At 39.5% G+C, this 17,541-nt stretch overlaps 1 protein-coding gene across 1 annotated transcript in view; it reads left to right on the top strand.

Moving 5' to 3' along the window:
* Positions 1–3,379: 3,379 nt before the first annotated feature.
* The window catches only part of grin2da (glutamate receptor, ionotropic, N-methyl D-aspartate 2D, a), a 187,120-nt gene continuing 172,958 nt past the window's right edge, over positions 3,380–17,541 (top strand). Inside the window, exon 1 of the mRNA XM_015044502.1 lies at positions 3,380–3,708. The gene's annotated coding sequence lies outside the window, so the exon portion shown is untranslated. The remainder of the gene's footprint in view (positions 3,709–17,541) is intronic.

Here is a 17,541-nt window from a genome sequence, read left to right on the forward strand (position 1 = left end):
CAAGGCATGTCGCAAAGGTCTTGAGGTCAGGAATCCAAATCCTGCAAGCAAGTAGTCTCTGAAAATTGGGGATTCTTTTCTATAGCTACACCAGCACCTCATGCTGAATAAATCTAAAATGTACATTTTAACACTTGTTTTACTTTTTTATATTCTAAAAATTAATCAGAAGAGAATAATAAATTATCTACCCACTGTGCACACTTGGAACCCTATCAGACTACTGCATATCTGATTTTGTCAGTGGGAGATTTCAAGTATTGCTAAAATGTCACAGCAATGACTCAATAACATTGTTTGATCTTATATTACTCTATGCAGACATTCTCTCTGCAGTAATGAAGATTTGCTTACTATTTACTTGAATTTAGCTATTTATGTGGCCCTTCAGGGTCAATCGTACTGGATAGAAAACTCAATTTTCATTTCCAGATCACATCATGTAGAAAATAAATAAAATGAGATCAAATTTGATCACAGCAAATGTAATGTACACCGTATTGTTACAGTAAAACACTAAATGTTACATTTTCCCTCCCAATACATAAACAAAAAAGCATCAAACTAGAAACACATACATCATAGATGTCGGTTTGATATTTTGCAAAATAGGCATAATTTCATCATGTCCAAACTGGGCTTAGTTAACTAGTTTTACTTATAAGTTGTCAAAAATTATTGTGGTTAGAAATATCTTCCATGTTTGGCAAAATGATGCAATGGTACAGGGATGTGATTCTGTTTACTAAGTCCTATTCAGGGTGTTTTTCTGAACATTTTCTCCCTGGTTTACTTGCACCCTGGCAGGCAGGGCTTTTAGGGGCCAGAAGTTGAATCCCAGTGTCCAATTTACCACCACAACACTGCAGTGTAAACAACACCCAAAATGTCTCCCCGTCAGTGCTTCTGAGCTATCCTCTGATAATTAGGGCCTATTTTTACATGTCTGTGAGCCGGCTACCTGGCCAAGTGACTGCTGCCATCTCTTTTCTATGTTTAAGCCAGGATGCATGTCCAGAGGCAGCTGGGTTAAAAAAGGTATTTATGAGAAGAAAAAGAAAAAAGAAACACCTCATGGGAATCTTATTTTTTCTGTCTTTATCTGTTTTCTTTCTTTCAGAGAAATGAAAGTCCATAATGGACTGGTGGAAGATAAAGGCAGAACTCATAGATCTACAGTTCTGTAAATGGTTGAGACCAACTGAGGCAAGCAAGAGCTCTTTCTCCCCTTTAGTGCTAATATGACAGCATTCTGTCACTACAGGATTCTGAAAAGTCTCTGGAACAATAAATCACAATTTTGTTATAATTGATATGAAAAACAAGGCAAATTATGTGTTGGTGTGAATGATTTGTTCGTTAAGCTAAGGACTGAATCTGTAACTAGGTGGGAGAATGTGAAAGGGAATGTGTAAAACAGTGAAGTGGAAGGAATGAAAGAGATGTAAAGGAAAAAAATACCAAGCAGTAATTATCATTGACTCCCCTCAGTGTTGGAAAGTGTCAGCGAGAACAAAGAAAAAAAATTTTTTTTTTTTTTGCTCCGTCACAATCAGGAGAAGAAATTGAAAAATGTTAAGTGCATGTTTTTATAAAGTAGTTCATCCATCATCTTTGAATGTACTGAAGGCTGATTAGAAATCAGCATCAAAACAAGAAGTGCTTCAATATATGCGCAGCACCACATACAGGGAAAAAAAAATAATCTAAGCAAAGAAACAAGGGAAATGAGGCTGGACTGGAGGTGAACTCAAAGCAAAACGCAGAGGGAGCAAAAATTCCTTTGCACAACTTAAGCGTAATTACATTCTGGAAGACTTTTTTTGTCTTTGTACGAGTTGTTCAGCTCTTTTAAAGTGTCTGAGCAGCAATTTGACTTTTTCTTAGTTTTTGTAAACATTTTCTCTTGGGAGTTTTATATTATAAATAATCACATATTTTTTTGGTGCATTTGAAATGAAATGAAATTCATTAAAAATGCTTTATAGTCAAGAGACATCTTATAAGCAACAAATAAGCAGTTTTTCCCAATTCTTTTAGCTCTTTTTTAATAGAGTTAATTTGACAACAAAGAGAAAGACAAAGGTCTCCAAATGTCCAACAATTTTAAAATCGAACTGATAGGATGTTCTTGTTTTGCAGCTGGTCAAAGATGCACAGTGTTTCCATGTCTTTGGTTAAATCTACTGAAGCACCAAAGATAACACGGTGTGTTAGCGATGAAACACTGGCACATGTAGGATTATTCATGTTGAGATAGTTTGAAATGAGCCTATTAGCATGGCTGTGATTTTTTTTCCTTAGTTATTTCTAAGAGATCAATATCCAGTTGAATAACGAAAAGAATCACAACAGGCTCTAAATACTAAACAGATCAACATCGTCTGACAAAGAAAACACTAAAAAATAAGAACACCTTGAAAGAATAAATGGGGCCCGAGAGACGCATCATCGTTTAGATTTATTTAAAGAGATTTTATGAGAAAGCTCAGCACAAATTCTTAATCAAAGGAAACTTATGTGTAGTTTTCAAGTTTTCACAAATAAAACACTGAAAATGTGTGTTTGTTGAGTCACTGCTTTTATAGTCAACTGGGACCTCAAACATGTTTTTCTTCCTCCATCTTCTCATCAACTCTTCCCAGCTTTCCTGTCAACTGCTGAGAAAAATTATCAGCATGATTCTACCACCACCGTGCTTCAAGTCAGGAACATTTTGAGTCTGGTGTGTAGATGTCTGCAATGTAATCTCACAGAGGCAATAAGGAAAAACACACGTTTTATGTTTTTATTGGTAAAATAACAAAAAAAAATAAAAGAATAATTTTCTTTACTTACATGCTTCTCTGTTTTCTTCCATCCCAGGAAAATGTTTTTTGTAATGTTACAAAACAGGAAAGGTTAATTAGTCAGAATAGTTTTGCTTACAAGGATGGGTAAAGACTTTCACACAGGTCGTACTGGGGTATCAGATGCCAAATTTATTTGCATTAAAACAAAGCCTAGTATTTCACACTTGCTCTTATTTCATTTATGTTTTTCGTGAGGTGTCCAACTAAATAGATACGCGATTATAGAGGTTCAATAGATTGAAGAAGGCGTGGAAATAAATATGGGAGACATGTATGTATGTCACTTATAGGAAAAAGGGAGAAAGGAAAATAACATAAGATGCTTGAATACACATCATAATTAAAAAAGGAGGAAAGACCCAGTTACGTAAATGTGAAATGAATGATTCCAAACCGGCCAACTTAGTTTAGCATTCAACACGTGTCGTGAGGAAGTGATGAGGAGAGGGAGATGAAGGGAGGAAGGAGAGGAGAGAGGGAGGTAGAGAGACGTTGCTAGGTGACGGAGCGTACATACTGAATTTTAACAAAATCACGGGAGAGGAGAGAGTGAGTGAGAGGGACAGAGAGGTAGCAGCAGCAACATGTAGCCTCGCTGAGTGGAGGAAAGGTCCAAACTGTGCGCGTCTGATTCCTTGCCCTGTTTTTCTTTTTTATTTTATTTTCTGGGGGGACAACATGTTTCCGTTTCATCCCGGGGACATTATCCCGCAACATTAGTATTGATCCGGCTGCATGCCGCAGGAAATGTCCAGCGGAGGGATGGACAGATGGATTTTGGTGCACGGAGAGAAGAACTGGAGAGCAAAAAGAGAAGAGGAAGAAGAGGAGGAAGAGTGTGGGGCTGCTGAAAACAGTGAGTAAATTCTTCTGTCTGCTGTCGGACACTTGTTTTCCTCTCCCCCCCTTTGGGCTCTCACGTTTGAAGGTGAAAATGTTGCGCCACGTCTCGGAGAACTGTCTCCAGCTTTGCCCTTCACATTCCGGCTCTCCACTGTGTGATGCTGCTGCGTTTCTCTGGAGCCTCTCGTGCAGACTCTCCACCGGCTCGCGCTGTTACGGGCAGGACGCAGCCGGCCGGTGCGCGAGGCTTTGACCCCTATGTCATTGATGCGCACGCACGCTAAACTGCTCGTGTTTTTTTTTTTTTTTTTGCTGTCTTTCACCCCGACGCGCACACGCGTACAGACCGGTGTCTGGTCTGGTCCCTCCATCCCTTCCTCCTCTCCCTCCATTCCCCCCCATCCCTCCCTCCTCCTCACGCATAAACTCAGAGCATAAGTTCTAGTCAGTGACAGAAGCAAGCAGCTGTGATTCAGAGGTGACATTTCTGAAAAGCCGCATACATGCGCCTGCGATCAGCGCACAGACATTTGCATTCAGCAATTTCTCAGCCGGTTGTTGCGCATAGCTATCATATGTGAGTTATGGTTTTCTCCAGAAACCTCCCCCCTCCACCCCATTTTCCTCACCCCCTCCTGCTTTCATCCCTTCAGTGTTATTAGCTGTGGGGCACCTATCAGATCTGGGATCCGTCTTCTGGTGTTTGTGTGTGCGCGCATTAGCAGCTGGTGCACCAGCAAGGAACAAGCTGTTTGCGTGAAGATCACTCCTCAGGACAGACAGGGGAGACTGGGATTCAGAGCTAGGAGAATTGACCATCCCTTTCCTTCCCTTCATCTTTCATTCCTTCCATCCATACATCCATCCTTCTCTCCCAATACTGCAAATACACACAGTTCCTCAAAGCTTGATGAGATAAAACACTTCAGGGATTGATGATGATGGTGCCATTTTGGTCGTGTGTTTGTGTGTGTGTGGGCCTGATTCAACAGTTTGTCTTCATGCTTCGCTTCAGTCCGCTGTGAATTGAATTTCCAGTCATGTAGCAAAAACACACTAATCATTCTTTTATTTCTTTACAGCTGCCTGTGTTAGTCTACATGGAGCAATATGGCAGAGTAAGAGCTCATGGCCAGCGTGGCATCAGCAGGAAAAATTGATATTTTCTTGGGAAAACAACAGAGCATGAAGTAATTTTTTCTGTGTGTGTGTGTGTGTGTGTGTGGGGAGGGGGTTGCCTTTCTAACTCTGATACTCCCATGATAAAAACCTAAATTAGATTATTTTAAAACTTGTTCCAAATTTTGAAATTCAAAACTATGTATCCAAACAGTTGCATAGACCATTGAGAATTGCCATTTTGCACTTGGTTGTATGACCTTGTGACCCTTGCTGTAAAAAAACAAACAAACAAAAAAACCCACTCTGGCTTCACTGTCCTCTTGCTTCCTCCATTTTGATACTGTCAGCTGCTGAGCCAGCAGTGTTTTCCTGGTGTTTGGCCCATTCTAGACATCCGGTCTTCTGTAGAGCTGAACACTGTGTGACTGATAAAGATGGCTGCTTTCTGTCTGAGCTTGTCAAAGGCTGAAAGGCTTATCGCATATTCACGTTCACCCTCCCCTTTTCAAGGCCATTCACCACCAAGGTGAGTCTCTGGTCATCTGTGCAGAATTACTTCACAGGTGGAGTGTGAGCACAGCTTCCTTTTGTCATATCAGGTGCTTTGAAATAAATAATGATCAAGACATCAAGACAGTTGATGTCTTGATGTGTTAGAATGTAACTAAACGGTGGCAAAATACACTGATTAGGCATAACATTATGACCACCCACAAGTGATCAAGTGAGCAGTAACAGAACACCACAGTTTGTCACTGTTTGGCTGCATAAACTGTGGAAATAGTGTGGAACTTTGAAAAACGTTCCGAATCTCTGGGTTCTGAGATAAAAGTGGATGTTACATCATGTCTCAGAGAACTGTCTCCAGCTTTGCCCCTCACATTCCGGCTCTCCACTGTGTGACAGTTCATGTACCATATACCAAATGCATTGTTGCAGACCATACTATACTTACTGAAGCAGTAGTGGTTGTGGCAACATTTAGCAGTGTAATGTGCCATGCTGAAAAGCAGAAATTGTTAAAAAATGGTTAGAGGAGCACAACAACGAGTTTGAGGTGTTGACTTGGATTAGCAAAGAGTTATAGTCACCACTTACTAATATCAGCAATACCAGCGAATAACTTACTTTTATTAATTCAAAACCTACAAATTGAGATTGTACCATACCCTGTTCATGTCCCACTGGTTTGATCAGATACAAATTGACAGAAGCTCAAATAAACTATTTATTCTTGGGAGGTTCACTATTGGTTGGCAGCCATATTAAATTTAAATGAATGATTGCTTGAGAACCTCTGACTTTCCAAGTACAAATTCCTTCTTCTCTACAAGTTACTGTTAACATTTTATCAGTATCCTTTCCAGTGAAAAAACAAACTTTATTTTTTTGCAGTGCTGATTTTGTGAAACACTTTAATATGGATACTATCCACTACTTGTCATTCAGACTAAATAATTCACAATCAAATAAAAATCTCCCCATAGTCAAGTGAAAAAAGATATCAAGTGATAATTCTGCATCACAAGGGGAGGGAATTTAGCTTGTTTTTTTAGTGTCTGTGCAGACTCCTCATCTCAACAAAATGATAAATGATATTCAGTCAAGGCACTTGTGATTTACTTGTTACTTTCTGCAGGAGAGTGTTTCAACTCTGAATCTTCTTAATCTTTTTCCAAATATAATAAGTAAGCAAGTATCCCTGATGGAAAACGTCACCTGATAATTCCAGTTGCGGTGAAATCTTGACAAAATCTTGGCACATCTAATTCAAAATGCTTTTCATGAGATTACTAAAGCTTTTCACATCATACCATTAAACTAAAGCAGCTCTTTGCATACAAGCATACATCTGAAACAGATGTTTTTTGTAAAATGTTTTGCAACCTATGCAGGTAGTTTTTGCAGAAATAGAAAAGAGAACAAAAAACTCATACCCCAAGCACGGTAGAAACTATTTTTACTTTCAAGCCCAGGAAGATGATTGTAGCTGATAAACAATAAGTCACAATACCAATTATATTATAGTTGTTGATGTTTCCATGAGTGTCTAATGCACTCGTGGAAACATCAACAAGGATAATATCTTGAAGAAGCAAAACGACCAGTAGAAGGCGGCAATTGAAGCTCTTCTCAGATTTCCAACGACCTGTTTTTCTGTTACATCTGTCCATAAAATGAAAGAAATGAAAATTAAAGTTAAGTTTAATGGACAAGTGAATGTGGTTTGGATCTTGCTCACAGTATTCTTTATTGTTGTCGTGGTGAAAGTTTGGAACATGTAATTAAGATTATGAGTTTGTCTGTAGGATTGGTACTTTGAATGTTGGATGTCCCCAATTAACTGTGAGTTTGATAAGTGAGTTTATTTCAGTGAGACCCTTCATTACGGTCTGTGTGTTTATCCAACTATCTCTCCCTGTTGTGTTTCTGTTTATTATCACAATGTGATGGTAAGTTGTTAGGTAATTGTTTGTAATACGTCTACTGCTGTTGCGTATTTATGTTCATAAAACCTTGCAGCTGTCTCTGTATCCCAGCCTTTATTTTTTCATCAGCTGTTGGCAACAGACTTTTGGAGTTGGGTCGATGATGAGTTCACACTACCCGACTATCCAGATCCATGTTTGTTTGACTGTGACGGAGGTCAAGTTGGATCGGTTCTCCTCACACACTTGCAGACGCCAGTCTTCATTCTGCTGTTTGACTGCAGCTGCAGCAGACTGGTGCAGATTTGACCCAACTGGGAATATGGGATAAAATGGGGAAGAAGTTAATGTATTGTGGCTCCAGCTTCAGCTGAACCTAAACGAAGAGGTGCCACTTTCCAAAATTAAAAGCTCCTGTAGAGTATCATTAAACTCCCCTTACTAACTATGAATCAAAAATATTGCTGAGGTCTTTCTGCAAACAATATTTTTTAATATTTGAAAAAGTGACCATTGCAGAAGTAAAGAGACGGAATATAAATTTAGGACCTATTTCAATGAATAATTTAATATATGAGTTGCACTTTAATGCAACATAAGGGTATTGCTGTGGCCATGAAAAGCAGTGTAAAAGCGCTGTGGCCTTATAGCAGTGGAGAACAGCTGTGTAAAATACTTTAGCAGTGATCACCACACAAGGCTAAATGATAAAAGATACGCTGTAGATTAAAAACGTGTCACTGATGTCCTGTTCCCTATGGATTGTTGTCACCTGTCATGCTGACCACAATCTTCCAAAAAACATTTACTGTCAGCAAGATCTCTGCATTTGTGCAAATACATCAAGCTTTAGAATTTCACTGGCCATTGTTAAAATGAAAAAAGTGTTAAAAGGCAGAGGGATCATAAAGAGCTCTCAGCATGGAGAGCTAAAGGGTGGTGTAAAACAGCTTCAGAAACTTTTGCACTTTCTGAAAGCAACCTTGGTGTAGGTGTTGCATCCTTTACTACAGAACTACCGATAATCCCGTAATCACTGAGGTCCTTGAGGCGTCCAGGCTGGATGGATAATAAACTGCAGCCGTAACAAGGACTTTCCAAAAAGTGCTGGCAAACAGCAAAGCGGCTAGAATTGGCTGAAAACAAAGCAGGAAAGTGAGTGATAAGCACAGCATTGTCTGCAGAGAGGATCCAGTTAGCTGAATCTGAGGCTCCAATGAAAGAATCAATCATTGGAAGTAGCACCGGTAGTCTGGAAAGGTAAAGGAGTAGCAGATGGGGAGCTTCTTATTTACACCTTCACAAGATTTCTTTGCAAGCTGGAGTGTCGACAGTCAATCTTTCACCGAAAGCTGAGAGTATTCTGAAGAAAACCTTAGCTTCTGAGTCATTTGCAGGTAAAAGCTCATTGGTAAATATGTCGTATGACTATTAGCCACTACATTTGTTAAATGAGTTGTTCATTGATTTTGATAGTTGCAATGATGCATCTAAACAGAACTATCGACCCAACTAGTTCCATGGCCCTCCTGCGGTTTTGTTGCATTGGACTGTCTAACCCGAGGGATGAATTTACTGATGCTGATGGGGAATTTAACAGCAGTTTTAAATGTTTAGTTCAGAGACCTTCCCATAGAACTTCAAACTGTTAGAATGACCATAAAAAGGAAAACAACTCTTATCAATGTGGTAAAGTTTGTAGGCAGCTGTCAAGTGCGTTTGATTAGCTGTATCCGGCCAGTGTGTTCCCTGCACGGACGTGATTCATTAAACTGACCATGGTGATCAGTTTAATATTTTCTGCACCAAATCCACGTACTATTACTTTCCTAGAATTATTGGCAAAAATCCATTGTTTTCCTTAGAGGTTTGTGGGATCAATTAACTTCTTAGGGAGTTTAGAGGGTAAAAGTTTACAATTGAAGCATATTCTTTTTAAAAATCATAATATGGCATATGTGTTAAGTGTGGAGAAACGCTTTTCTCTGAATGCTTGTACTTCAGTGCATTTCTCTGTAACTAGGTTTGGTTTCAGTACAAAACAAACTTTTAACAGCTTCTGATATTATACTGCTCTGCCTTTACACCCGATAATGCAATAATCACACGTGAGAAAGCACAGCAGGCTTTGGAAACACAGAGGGCAATTTAATTGGCCAGTATGCTGTTATATGAGTCAGAGTGCAGGTAAACGGGACCTCACCTAAATCAAATGTGTATGCTGTTAATATAGCTGTGCTTTATGAAACAGTGAACCTGTGGTTGTATAGGTCTGTAAATCATTTAACTGAAACAAGGCCTGGATGTGTGAAATTAATCAAAATTGCTCGAATCTGGAATTATATTTCGACCTGCCTTGAGGTCTCTGAGGTTTTCAGTATGTGACATGACTAAGAATAAAGCCAGAGAGGTTAGCAGCATCTGTTAGCTTGTTAGCAACAGACCATTGGATGTTAGTCATGTTTAATCCCACCTGCAACATGAGAGAGGACAGAAGAAGGAGGGCTGATCCAAAGACATAGGAGAGGAAATGGAGTAAGGAAGGGGAGGGGGTGATAAATGAAACAGATTAGAGCAAAATGAAGGCACAACAAGAATCAAACCCCCTACTTGTTGTGCGGAGGCGCCTCTGTGTAACTTGCCACCTGCTCTGCTGTGTTGCTGTGTTTGAATACAGCACTAGAGCTTGTCATGTGTCATCACTTCCCACAATCCATCACAGCTTAGTGGTGGCGAGGCAGAGCAGACTTGTCTCTCTCTCTCTCTCCGTCTTTCTCCTGCTCTCCCAGCGCAGCTGATCTTCCTCTCTCGTCTCGCCCTCCGTCTCTTTGTCCACTTCTCTTCGCTACAATCACACAAGTTCAATTGTAACACTAAGTCGGTTGAATATATCGTTTCTTTCAGATAATCCTCTGGATGCTGTTGAAGTGTTCTCATATTCATGTCAGTATATGTGAAAGCGAGTTAGTCAGTGTTAGTTAAAAATTTGACAACAGACTAAATGAGTTCAGCCATTTTCATATTTTCTTTGGCTTGCAGCCTATTCCTTTCCACTTCTTTTTTTTACTTGATTCGTTACCTACTGTTCTTCTTTCTTAACTTATTACTTTCTTTACTCGTTTATTTTCTAATTTTATGCCCTTTCATCTCATATCTCTTCAGTTCTTACTTATTCTCTTTTTTGTAGATTTAATGTCCAAATTAATCTCTTTCCTAATGCTTTTTCTATAATATAGTCTTTCATTCCCTCTTCCTCATTTCCTACTTTAATTTTTTTCTCCTTACCTTCTCTTCTTTATTTTAATTTTTAATGGTTATTCATTATAGCACTAAGGATATTTAACTGATACCTGCATTAGCTGGTGTTCTCTTTAAACTCAGTAATTGTTCTTTATCTATTTTTCCAGTTTATTTTTCCAATTTTAATGTTCTTTTCAGCTTTTGTACTTTATTCTCATTCATATTCTTTACAAGGCTGGTAAATTCATTGCTTTCACTTCTCTGAGGTTTAACCATGGTGATCAGGTCAAGTAGTGAAAGTTAGACATCCCTTTTTCCAGGCTTACTCTCCAGCTTATTGTGGTGAATTCCAACTTGTTTGTAGGCTATAAGGGATACAGAGAGCATTGAGGAGGTTCTAGGTCCAGTAGGGGGTCACCTCCCCATGGCGCCTGGCAGGAAAACCCTTAATAGGAAGCAGTCAGTGGCCGTCCTGATCAGATGCCTGAACCAACTCAGCTCTCTGACTCGGTGCACAGGAACAGGACTTATAAGCTATTCTACAATGGGAGTCTGATCTTCTGAACCTAGCTTTAAAACTTATCCTGGTCACCTCACAGAGGAAGCTCTGTATAAATACGTAATAGGTTGGTAAGCTCTTTCTTCAAGGACCCAGATAGGTTTAAGTCAGAAAATCCAAAAATTATTTTGAACGGACATGTTATCCTACCAGAAAAGGAAAATATATTCATTGTGGAAACAGAGATTGATTTTTGAAAACATCAGGCACTGTTAATAATTCAGAAAACCAGATAATGGAACATTTGGCAACTGGTTAGCTTGACCAGTTTTGGTCCACCTTGCTATCCAGTTTGTCCATCTTACTTTGAGTTCTGACCCTGATTTTGACAAGTAAAGATTTTTTATTATTATTATTTTAATAATTAAAACAAAAACATGAAAAGTACAGCAGGTTTGTTTACTGAGGTAGTAGTGCTAAAGCCAACAGAACATGTATTGCTATTTATGCACACAGCATATTTACTCAACCTTCATGTTTTTGTTATTAAATTTATTGTTGTTTTATGTTTTACCTTGGTTTCATTTTAGAATTTCCACTATTTGTTGCAGCCTGTTTATGGCAAGAAATGATATGCAGCTATTTTTTTTTTCATTCGTCATCACTTCACAAAATGAATAATTTTTAGGCATTTTTTAAAATGGTAACATTTCAGTTTCTTTATTACATGCATTTCAATTAAGTATAACTCAATTACAACTCAGTTTAACTGAGATTCAGATTTAAATATAAATATTTCCATCTTCCTTTTCGTCTTGCGTTCCTCTAATCTACCAGGTTCAGTTGAATTTTTTTGTAAAAATCAACTCTACTGCAAACATCATATTTCCTCTTGCTTTTTCTATACATTTTTCCAGTTTATGTTCTTATGCGAGTCTTCAGCTTGGTTTATTCTCAGTAATTGCCCTCACGTTACTCCCTCCCTCTTTAATTCATTGTTCATTCCTCCAGATCCTCCCGCTCCCTGCCGGGCCGTTCATATCTGCAGATTTTTTTCTCATTCTCCTCTTTATCGGCACACTCCATCAGATTTTTTGAATGGATGCCTGAGAACAAGGAGATGAATGAACCACAATACACTCCTAAGTGTTTTCCATCAAGCTTTGACATCACTCCCGCTTGTCCTCAATGTTCCACCTCCTCATGCACAAACATACTAACACACTCTCCTTCAGCACATCTGATACTGGGCTCACATGTCTGTGGACATAAAACTAAGTGGACAATAGACATGCAGTATCAGACCAAGAGAAAGCTTGTTGACTTGGAGAAAGAACTAGCATAAGCAATTATGCAGAACACAGGCACAACCTATTTAGCCAGGAGTGCTAATAGAGTTATTGAAGAGAAGAAAAATAAAGAGGGTTAAAGAATAAAAAATGAAGCAAATGGTGGAAATGATGGTTGAAAAGAGGTGAGGAGGTGATGAAACTAGAGAGAAATAAAAACTAGCGGAAGGAGGCTGCAGACAACGTTCTAAGAGATAAAAAAAAAAGATATGAATGAATAAAAATACATGAAAGATGTAAATTGCCCAGAGAAAGGCGGGGAGGAATGAAGAAATATGCACGCAAAAGAAATGAAGTAACAATGAGAAAAACTGAAAACCCCTTAGCAAGTAACAATGCATGGAGTATGCACCATGAGTCGATGGGGAAAAGACAAGAAAGCCATAAGAAAGGTGAGAGCGAGAGCAGAAGAGATGGTGGACAGAAGCCAGCGGCTGACATCTGTTTGAGGCAAGGGACTGCAGTGTCAATGTTAATCGAAACATGCAGAGTTAACATTTGTTGGCGTTTAACAACGATGCCACTGTGTGTGTGTGTGTGTGTGTGTGTAGGTGTGTGCGCGCGCGCGCGCGTGGAGTAATGCAAAAGGAAAAAGAAAGCATTAGGCCATCTTTTCAGAATGATGAATTAACCAAATATCTGCGTGATTTTTTTTAATGACATAAATTTATGAACTACTGATTAAATCTGAGCCAAATTAAGTTTGCTCTTTCATTCGACCTTGATTAGACAAAAAGAACAAAAAAAATCTGTTAAATTCTTGTTCCCTTTCCACTCATACGACACATTTTCACTTTGCCAAGGGATTCTCATCTATGCAATCATCAGACCTCCCTTTGATAAATGGGGTGGCCTTTACAGAAGTGTGCAACAGAAAATGGTTTCCCTTTGGTGAGTGCTTGGCTGCACATGGGAATCATATGTGTGCACATAAAGGGTCAGGGTCTTTGGTTAATTTCATTTTGTGGCAGAGTTTTTTGCTGCTTGCTAATTTTGACCTAAATTCAGTTTCTAAACAAGGAAAACACTCTTCTCTTGGCTTTTGAGGGGAGATAGCAAACACAAGTTAGCAACTCTCTTTTTGTGGTCATTGTAGGGCCTTCCCTGGTCTGTCAGGGATTTTAACGGTGCTTGAGTCTTGTTTTGTGAACAAAAAATAAATAAATAAATAAATAAATAAATAAATACATTGTTGGTTGAAAAACATGCTATTTATTGTGTTTTTTATGGAACCAGATGAGAGTCAGCTCTAGAAGCAGTGCACATATCAGAACTCGATATGTGGAAATGATACACTGCATGCAACCAAACACAACTCAGAAATGTCTACACAACTTAAACTGCAGCCCTGCTAGCCGCAGCTCGACCACGCTGCTGCATTTTCCCTCCATTTTTAATGCAGGTGCCTCACTCTGGGCTCTGAGTTGATCTGTACTAACACATTTAGCCTTACTTGCTTCCCAACGTAGGATAACAGCATCACCAATTGTGTGTAAAGATTAAGGGTTTCTGGTCTTAGTGTGTTTGGCTGAGCTTATCTCGATCTCTGGTCGCTCCTTCCGTTTGTGCTACATACCTTGCTAATCCCTCGCTTGTGATTATCCAAGCAGGTACATCAGATATTTAAAGTAAAAGATCTCTGGGATCAAAGGCACAACAGTTTGTGGGATGAGAGTGGAAGCTGGAGAAGACGAGAGCGAGGAGGATAAAAAAGGACATTCAGCAGAACATTCTGGAATTGAAGTGAACTAACCAGGGGCTCACCGGGCCCTTCTGTCGTGGCAAATCTACATCAGCGGATTAATGTGGCTTTACCCGACTGAAGGAGGAAACAAGTAGAGGGGAATAAGGGATTTGTTCACTTCACCTGTAACCCTAACTGATGTAGCTCTCACAGACAGGGGCACAGTGGAATAACAGTGGGTGAGTGGTGAGAAAAGAAGGAGGTGAAGAAAAGCGAGGTGGACGAGCAGGCTGCACCCGTAGCATATTTTCACCTGGGGACACTTCTATGTATCCTCTTGTTTTTTGCTCAGGTGCTCCCCAGTGAGTTCTTATATATGCCCCTGTTTTTTTATTTTGCTCACCCCTTCTCTTTTTTTTATTTGCTTCAGTCCGATAGACAGCTCAGCTCAGGTTTGTCTTCCTTTTACCCTCCAGCCTCTGTACATTTCTGACTTTGTTGCCTATTAGCCTCCAGCCAATGTGAATGCCCTTTCCAACTAAAATCTGAGCTGAATATTCTTAGAGGAGCTTTGGAGGGAGACATGCTGTTCAGAAAATGCCTGCATGACCCTTCGGTCTGAAGCACAGTGCTCAAGTTAGACAGGATTCTGCCTCTCAGGGTTTCAGTGGGTAGTGCAGTGAATGCAATGTAGTCACTTAGGCAGGGTTCGAATCACTGCGCAGACCGCTGGGGGATCGGAGTAAGACGTTCCCTTTGTTTTAAGACTGCTGCCAAGGTGGAGGACTACACACTACTGTGTCCCAAGCTTTGAACAAATGAACTGCTGTAGTCATACAGAACTGAAGTGATAGGATTATAGTGAGGCTGTAGATGAGTAAAACAGCTCATTGTATCATTGCTGCGACACATCTTAAGATCACTGATTTGTAGAATGGCAGTTTTAAATGTTTCAGCATTGATGAAAGTAACAAAGCTGTTTTAAAAAGAGAATTACGGAATATTTATCTTTTTACAAAACTGCTAATTATGTGTTAAAGTCCTCAGGGCTAATGGTTTCTGCAAAATTAGAACCAGTGTAACTTTATTAGTCAGGATAAAGTGGAGGCGTTCCAATTACTGACAGCCAAATACAATCAACTCAAAACAAATTCCACTATCAATTTTTTCTCTTTATTTTATTTTCATCGATTTCATTTGTAATAAAATCTGTGTTCCTAAATACATACTTTCTTGTGACCATATAGTTTTTTTATTTTTATGAAAAATATATTCTCTAAGCCACTTATTTTCAGCTTCACATTAGAAATTCCATAAGTAAGCATTGCTTATTTATGTACTGGGTAAAGAAAAGAACCTTTTCAAACATTTGGCTGAGGGTTATGTTGATTTAGCATATTTTATGCTTATTTCACACTGACACATTAAAATGTGTTACTGTAGCTGTCAATTTTCAGATGCACGGTTTTTATGCTTGAAAGGAAAATCTATGCTTTGATCTCATGTGCACTGAAAAAATATGTTTGATTGTGCAGCATCAACCCACGTAGATTACACAAACATATCTGAATTCACTGACTGGATCTTGCTTTTGTAGTTGCATTTCATAACAGATCTCCCAGTAAATGTTTTTGTCCCTTGATGACTCATTTGAGATTAATGATGTACCGACACTAACAAATGCATGGACATTATGAGTACATTAGAATGATTAAAATCAATGACTCTGTGTCAGCTGTTTTAAAACTCGGTGCTGATACTAACTTGGAACTCTGATATGATCCATTACCTTATTTTATATGACTTGCATTATCAGCATAATCCCAGACACACTTCTTATTCATCTGTTTGGAGGCCACAGTCTTGGTTCTCTACTTTATAGGCTTTGCTGTATTAGATCTTCATAACTGCTCACTTACAGAATCAAGTCACTGAGCACTCAGGTCAGACAATGAAACCATTGATACAGACTCATCAGACATTAGAACTTAAACTGTCTTTAAAGAGAACCTATTATGCAAAATACATTTTATGCGCTTCCATCTGGGTCTGGGTCTTCTAGAGACAGTCCAAGCACTTAAAAAATACCCATCAGATTTCTAGCAATAAGTTAATGCTTTTTGGTGTTTGGAAAATGAGCTGTTTTAAAAACTTACCCACTATTAAGTCGAGTTCAAGCTGCATTGGTCAGCTGATTTCACAGCCGTATGCTCAGTACTGAGGAAAAGAGAAGTGCTTTGTTGTTAACTTCCCATCCAGACACCGCTGCTGCATCCTTGATGGTTGTTCAAGAGGCTTCACTTCTTCTGCTTCTGGCATAGGGTGAAAAATGTACAGATGTACAACTGCGCATTTCTTTGCAGCCATATTCATACAAAATGCAAGTATGAATGTTAAGTTAGGGTTCGGAGCCAGCAGGGTATATTTAGATTTACAGTGACAAGAGGCCCAAAAAGAGCTCATTCTGCAAGATGCTCCAAAACAGACCAGATTAAAATCTCATTTCCTGAGATTTTGTGCAATAAAATGTAATGAACATGCTCTTTGTAGCCTCCAGATCAGTGTTTCTCAACTCCTGTCCTCAGGGATTACTGCCCTGCATGTTTTAGATGTGTCTTTGTTCCAGAACACCTGACTCACATGACCTGTGCATGTCATCAAGTGCTGCAGGAGCCTGTTAATCACCCATTTGTTCAAGTCAGGTGTGTAACAGAAGGGAAGCACCTAAATTATGTAGGGCAGTGGTCCCTGAGGGCCGGACTGAGAAACACTAGACCTACCCTAACTTGTTCAAGGAGGCATAACAGGTTTCCTGTAGTAGAACTAATAACAGTAACATCAGATGGAAAAAATGAGGAAAACTTAACTTAAGTCTTTAGCTTGGTGCTGTGTCAGATAGGAAAGCTGAGTCCAGATTTTACTTTAATTCAAAACACTCAGAGTTCAATATGCAAATATCAAGACTGCTTGTAATTACCACATACTGAAAGATCTGCTACTATACAGCAGAATTAGATCTAGTTTAAGTGTTGCTAATTCCTAATGTAGACAATAATAAATAAATCAATAAGTAATCAACACCGAGGAAATAATTAGAATTAAAGCTCCGCGGAGCCTCAAGCGGCCCTCGCAGCTAGCGCTGCTCCGGCCTATAGCCACCGCGGGGGTACCAGCACCGCCACCCGCCCGCCACCGCCGACGCTCGCGCGCCCTCATCCACGCTATCCGCTTTTACGGCTTCGGCAGAGCTCCCTGGCGATGAACCAAAAATCTGGAGCACATCGGGCCATGTAGAGAGGAGATACAGCTGTGTGATTAACCTAGGGGGCGCAGTGGAGTCAAATCGCAATTAAACTCTATTGGGCTCCTTAGAGGTTCACAAGTGTCACTCATACAATGTCTGGTGCAAATCGGATGATGCGTTTGTGAATACGTGACAAACGTATGCATATTACGAGGGACAGCCATTTTGCCACGCCCCCACGGGTCAGTAGAGTTCATCATCAATGAGTTCATCATCAAT

The sequence above is a fragment of the Poecilia latipinna genome, unplaced genomic scaffold (genome assembly GCF_001443285.1).
Source record: "Poecilia latipinna isolate Pla-1442-1.1 unplaced genomic scaffold, P_latipinna-1.0 Scaffold679, whole genome shotgun sequence".
Taxonomy (NCBI): domain Eukaryota; kingdom Metazoa; phylum Chordata; class Actinopteri; order Cyprinodontiformes; family Poeciliidae; genus Poecilia; species Poecilia latipinna.